The 7,068-nt window shown below is 38.3% G+C and overlaps 1 long non-coding RNA gene across 1 annotated transcript; it reads right to left on the bottom strand.

Moving 5' to 3' along the window:
* Positions 1 to 680: 680 nt before the first annotated feature.
* LOC311225195 lies at positions 681 to 6,269 on the bottom strand. The gene is made up of 7 exons (XR_014619488.1): positions 6,162 to 6,269; positions 5,318 to 5,391; positions 4,364 to 4,432; positions 4,149 to 4,249; positions 2,737 to 2,929; positions 2,577 to 2,641; positions 681 to 917 (listed from the first exon to the last, which is right to left on the bottom strand). It is a non-coding gene; the product is annotated as an uncharacterized lncRNA (long non-coding RNA).
* Positions 6,270 to 7,068: the final 799 nt, after the last annotated feature.

Raw genomic sequence — 7,068 nt, forward strand, 5'->3', positions numbered from 1 at the left:
TTTGAACGTCTATGTTTAGACGTTGTTTCAACGTCATAACATAGACGTCTAAAATCAGTCTAGAATGGGGTGAAAAGTGAAAGTTTGGTAGACGTCTATTCCAGACGTGTTTTTAACGTCTAAGCTTAGACGTGTTTTGAACGTCTATGTTTAGACGTTGTTTCAACGTCATGACATAGACGTCTAAAATCAGTCTAGAATGGGGTGAAAAGTGAAAGTTTGGTAGACGTCTATTCCAGACGTGTTTTTAACGTCTAAGCTTAGACGTTTTTTGAACGTCTATGTTTAGACGTTGTTTCAACGTCATGACATAGACGTCTAAAATCAGTCTAGAATGGGGTGAAAAGTGAAAGTTTGGTAGACGTCTATTCCAGACGTGTTTTTAACGTCTAAGCTTAGACGTTTTTTGAACGTCTATGTTTAGACGTTGTTTCAACGTCATGACATAGACGTCTAAAATCAGTCTAGAATGGGGTGAAAAGTGAAAGTTTGGTAGACGTCTATACCAGACGTGTTTTTAACGTCTAAGCTTAGACGTGTTTTGAACGTCTAAGCCTAGACGTTGTTTCAACGTCATGACATGGACGTCTACCAAACTTTACATTAAAGCACGAGCGTTGAAAATGCATTGTTTAAACATTAACACATCAATAACATGGAATAGTCAAAAGTTAGCCGTTTTTATAATTTCTTTTTATTTTAAAATACTAAAGGCTGGCCCAACACACACATACATAGCAACTGAACATTTTGAAGATTAAAGATAGAGCTGATAGCGGATCTATTTGAGCTAAGGGGCGGCGCAGAGAGGGTTGCATCCTCCCAGTCTTCGGCACTTCGAGACAGCCGGAGAGGCGCAGAGGGGGTCGCATCCTCCCGGTCTTCAGCACGGGACGTCCAACACTCCTGGACAGCCACTGACAGGGAGACAGGGAGACGGGACAGGCGTTAATACAACTCACGTGATTGTGATGGGCGGACATAGCAATAGATACAAGTGGTAAGCATTAGTAGGTTACAGCAGTAGGGATGACCCCCGGAAATATTGTGTCTATTACTAGGCTTGCTTAAATTGTGAAGAAATGAGAATATGAATTAAGATTTCTCTTTGCATCTTTGACAGTGAATAACACCATGCTAATAATGACCAAACATTAAAAACTGCCACTGATCTCGTTCAGTACCTTCTTGAGATCATGTGTACCAAAAAGTCTAAGGAAATTAATAAAGGGAAGATGATTAAACCGAAGGTTCTGTAGATACAGTACTGAATTCTCCCATCCGGACCAATGCCATTAGAAATATTATAGAATAGGAGGCGTATAAATTACCTTATTATAGCCAATTCGCATATTTACATATATTAGCTACATAAATATACTGTAACAGGTTAAGCCTTTGAACATTAAGGCAACTAGGTAAATAAAATATTGCTCCACTTCTACAAGGACATTTGCATATTCTTGGTATCTAGGGACATCTATGGACCTCAGGGAACGTAATCACAGTGTCAGAAATATTGTGTCTATTACTAGGCTTGCTTAAATTGTGAAGAAAGGAGAATATGAATTAAGATTTTTCTTTGCATCTTTGACAGTGAATAACACCATGCTAATAATGACCAAACATTAAAAACTGCCACTGATCTCGTTCAGTACCTTCTTGAGATCATGTGTACAAAAGAAATCTAAGGAAATTAATAAAGGGAAGATGATTAAACCGAAGGTTCTGTAGATACAGTACTGAATTCTCCCATCCGGACCAATGCCATTAGAAATATTATTATAGAATAGGAGGCGTATAAATTACCTTATTATAGCCAATTCGCACATTTATATATATATTTACATAAATATACTGTAACAGGTTAAGCCTTTGAACATTAAGGCAACTTAAAGGAACACTCCCAACATTTTGGGAAATTAGCTTATTAAACATCTTCCCTGGAGTTAGACATGCATGCATTGCATTAGGCTTAGGGAACACCTGGACCGTTAGCCTAGCTTAGCTTCATCCGTGGAAGTAGGTGCTACATTAAGCCTAGTTCTCAACAGTCATGAAATACAATACCTCTCCTATCTCTCCTCTGCTCTCTGCCTCTAGACATTTTTTTAATTCCGTTATCCGTTCCAACATACACGGTAGAGGGCAGTCTCCTTAAAGGCCCTCTTGTCTCGTAGACCACCCCCTTTTAAATTAAAACGGGACATGACTGCATTTGTCATGAGTCTCTAAGAGAAAGTCATGACATTAATAATTCAAGCTATTCAACAAGTGACTAGTCAAAACAAATACAAATTGAAGGGAAAAGCTGTACTAGGACTACAAGTGTATCACCAGTTTCATAAAACCCCTTCCTCCCATTGTTTTTTGTTGCATGATGATGATCATGAACACATTTATTATGCATTGTATTTTTTGTTTAAATGTCAACATCATCTGTCCATCCTCAGTACATTTACTATCAATATAATATACGCGTCTGACTTCATCTGGTCTTTCCAAACATAAACACAGAAAGTGAGAACGCATGCCTGCCTGCCTCAACCTGCATCTTTGTACATGCATATAAATACCTGTCCATCATCTTGTTAGTGCAGTCGCGGACACTCATTCCCCCGATCCCCGTCAATGTGGATATCTGAATAAGAAAAAACCAAATGACATGTATATTAATGTAACATCATGTACAATACAATTTAAATCCTTTGAACATATGAGTCAGTAATCTCTAACCTAGGAAAAGATTTAAAAGTCAGCATTTTTGTCCTGATGTCCACCCTTTCAAGGTCCTCCTCAAGCAGGTTCAACGCCTCCTCTGTCTGGCAGGGGTGTATGTCGACCCTCCCATCCGGATGAATTTCTTTGTGGAGTTTTTTGATATCATCCTTGATTTCCAGGAGGGTCTCCATCACTTTTCTCTGGAACCCTGATATAAATGACAATTATTAGTTAAATGTAGTGAAAACATTCCGTACTTCAAATAACCGCAAATATTGTGCAAAACAACTCAAACCGTTTGTGACTGAGGAGTTTTAATGTATTCTCCCATACTTCACAGGAATAAACTCAAATTACATGCTAAGATTTTATCACTGTTAGTTGTTGAAACAACGGTCACCAGTGTCTAGGCATTTTTACCCAACTGTAAGAATGTTTACACCAGCAATAACTTATAATATGGTAAATTCTATTTATAATCTTAGTCTTTTCAGGCAGAGGAAATTTGTCTCTCCTGGGAGTGGGCCTTGTCTGGGGTACATCTGAAACAAGTACAGAATATTTCTGTGACATGCTACAGAAGCTTCAATACACGGGTGCGTTTATGGGGGACCCTGATGTAAACAAGACGAAAGTCTTTCTCTGGTCTGCATGCCCTTAACAATTGTATGTATTGAGCTGTACTGTACCCATTCTGCAATATGTTAATAAAGTTTTAAAAATCAATAAATAGCATTTTTAGGAAACTATTGTATATTTGTACGTCTCTAAATGTTTTGATGAATTGAAAATAGAAGACCCTTATGTAAAAAAGCCGAAAGTCTTTTTCTAGTCTTCATCCTCCAGTCCACTGTTGTTGTATTGAGCTGTACTGTATTGTACCCATTCTGCAATCGTTAATAACGCTTTCATTCATTCAATCATTCAGCCGGCAACAGAATAATTTTGATTGACAGTCGAGTCTGCCAATTACGTCACATCGCTTGCACCCGCCCTGCTGTTCTTAGCACCAATCGGCAAGCGCTATGCGTTTTTTACTTTCCTGAAAGTCCTCCATTGATTTTGATGAGCTCAGCTCAACGACAATTTTCATAGCACCACAACATTGTGTCGCACTGTACAGCCTTGGTTGTAGGCTAAAGTTTTACAATTTTTTTTATCCAATTTGTATTGATTAATTTAGGAGTGAAATGCGAATGAAGGTTGAAATCACTACTCACAACGTTGCTCCCAGATATTATTTTTCACTCGCAACGGCCAAATTAATAGGCAATTTGCGATCATCTCGTCGCAGTGTACAGCCCTGCAAACATTAGAGCTGCTACGTCAGCCATCAAATGTTACAGCTAACACTAGTTGCGTTAATCAACGCAACTAATACCAACAGCAGTGGAAACAAGAGATGGTGGGATGATGTCACAATTTACCAGCTCTGGTGTAGAACCAGTTGTCATCATTAAGGGCCAGCTCCTTGTGTTTAGCCAGCTTGACCAGGTCCACCCAGTCTGGCACCTTCAGCTTTCCTGACCTGGTGACAGAAGAAATGTATCATAACAGGAGGCCCTGTGGAATATGCTTTTTTATATTCTTTTAATAGTGTGACTGTCACACCCCTTGGAGGAAATTAATTAAGTCAACTCACTTTTTCAGGAAGGCCGCCAGGGCACGAACAAACTCCTGTTGGTTCACGTCTTTCACTGACGCCCGGCATCTGGACACATGCAACAGAACGTTACATTTTAAATAAGGATTAACATAAGTATTTGACCTCTAGACTAACGTACAAGTGTCTTCTCAATACAAGTATATTCGATTTAGTTACACAGGATATTGGCAGCAGGTCACAGCATAATTTAAGCTGCAGTTGCCATATCTGACATTGAAAATGGGGGACCCTGATGTAAACAAGACGCAAGTCCTTCTCTGGTCTGCATCCCCTTAACAATTGTGTGTATTGAGCTGTACTGTATTGTACCCATTCTGCAATCTGTTAATAAAGTTTTCAATCAATCAATGACATGGTGTGAGCGACACATATTCCCCATTCATGAATGAATGAAAACTTTATTCAACAGATTGCAGAACGGGTACAATACAGTACGGCTCAATACACACAATTGTTAAGGGGATGCAGACCTGAAAAAGACGTTTGTCTTGTTTCCATCAGGGTCCCCCATTTTCAATTCATATAGACATTTATGACATACACAACATACATGACATTTATGGCATAGGGACATATAGGTATTTAGTACTGATACATTTGTGACATAAACGGTATTCAAATATACAGTACTGTTACCCCTAGATCCTGACAGAGTATATACATATGATGGGGAGGGGACTGTACATTAGGAGGGGGTGGGTGGGTGGGAGAGAAATATCCATACGGCGGGGAGGGAATATATACATGCGGTGGGGAGGAGACTGTCTATAAAGCCAGGGACTAACGTTGTTAGCTAAACATGGGCTAAATAAGATAACTGTGGGGGTACACTTGCAAGATCTCCTATTAGGTTGCATAGCCATTAATATTGTGATTGTGCTGACCTCACTATATGTTCCAATTATATAAAATTGACAGCCAGATAAATACCTCTTGACACCACGACTCTGAAGACACTTGAATCCTTGTCCACAGGTTTAGTGGTGTTGCAAGGAAGGGTAAAACTGAAACATACAAACATTTACATAATCAATAATATGTTTGCTTTATGAAACATACAAACTGTACATAATCAATATTATGCTTGCTTTAAACAATTTCCCCATATCTTCAATATGAACTAAATCCCATATTTTACTATGTCTTACAAGTTACATGTTATTTATCAAATACGTATTCTAACCTAAATGTAACATATTGCATCCTTTTTAATATGTACAGTAGCCTATCAATTGTACATGCATTTATATCTAGTATTTATTCTGGAATGGACTAATGAAGGTGTGGGACTAATTTTGTTTGTTTACACATATAAAAACAATTACATATATAATACAATATAATCCACAAGGGATGTGTAGGAGAATTGCCTAAAAACCCTCTAGGGGCTTGCATGTGGCATTCACCAGGAAGCAAAATTACATTATATCAAGATAAAAATATAACCCCCCCCCCCCCTCCCAAACAAACACACACACACAAGCAGGCCTACATACGACACTGAAGCAGGCACCCATGCCATACGATTTCTGGTATAGAGAAAACAATTAATGACAGGAAGAATATATAATAAAACGAAAATACAATAACAAAACACAAACAAGCCATCAGACCACAGTTTGTAAAGGAAGTCCATATGTGTGGGACTAATGTCAGTGTGCACTGCTCATCATCAGTAATACTATTCAGCAGACCTAATTACACAAAACGTTTTCATATTTTCCTAAATAATTATCTGCAATCGTTCATAGTACTGTGAAGAACAAACACATACCCAAGATTCTATCACAGGGCATAAAATGATGATAGATTACACTAGATTAGCTCAGAAGAATAATAACGTATTTCTCCATGAGATTCATTCACTTCCTGAGTCTCCGTGAGATTCATTCACTTCCTGCCTACCTGCGTGTCACTGAAATGACTTCACTTCCTGTGATTCTTAAAGGGACCATGACAGAATTGCAGAAACACAATAATATTACTTAGAAAATTATAAACAAGACTTAAGTACTTTTATAGGCTCTATTTTTAGAATTTCAGACAATTGGTTACACTTTAAATAAAAATAATAAAATGTCTTGATTCAGAACAATTTTATCATGGATGAACAACTTTCAATGCGAATGGTAGATTAGAATGTCAAGGACCTTTTAAGCACCTTGTTAAAAAATTGGCTGTTTAAGGAATTCCAGACCTGGATTTGTTTGTGTAAAAAATCAAAGCACTTTAAGCACTTCCACTTCAAGGACCTTGTGCGAACCCTGATTATTATGTTGATTTGTTTATCAATTCAAATAAGGATAGAAGGGAGGGTTTGCTCACATACCGAAAAGCCTTGATCCTCAGGCCTCCACCAGCTGGAAAGAAAACGGAAGTTAACAGATATCAAATATCACATTACACAATACTGTGACTAGACAAGTACATTAACGTTATTTGAATAGGTTTTAACCGCAACGGGCATAATAGTAATGACGAGGATATAAAGCATGTTAAAGACGCATTTATTTGATGCGTTGCTCGCCGAGTTTACAAACGGAGCTCACATTTGCTAATGTGGCGCCAGTAACACATAGCGAGAGAGAGCCGGCTAATCGACAGTAGTGCACCGCACAATACACAGGCCCTTACACAATACAGGCCCAGGCCTGCAGATAACAACAATTTAACCTATTGGT

Source organism: Notolepis coatsorum, assembly GCF_963971535.1.
Source record: "Notolepis coatsorum genome assembly, chromosome: 3".
Taxonomy (NCBI): domain Eukaryota; kingdom Metazoa; phylum Chordata; class Actinopteri; order Aulopiformes; family Paralepididae; genus Notolepis; species Notolepis coatsorum.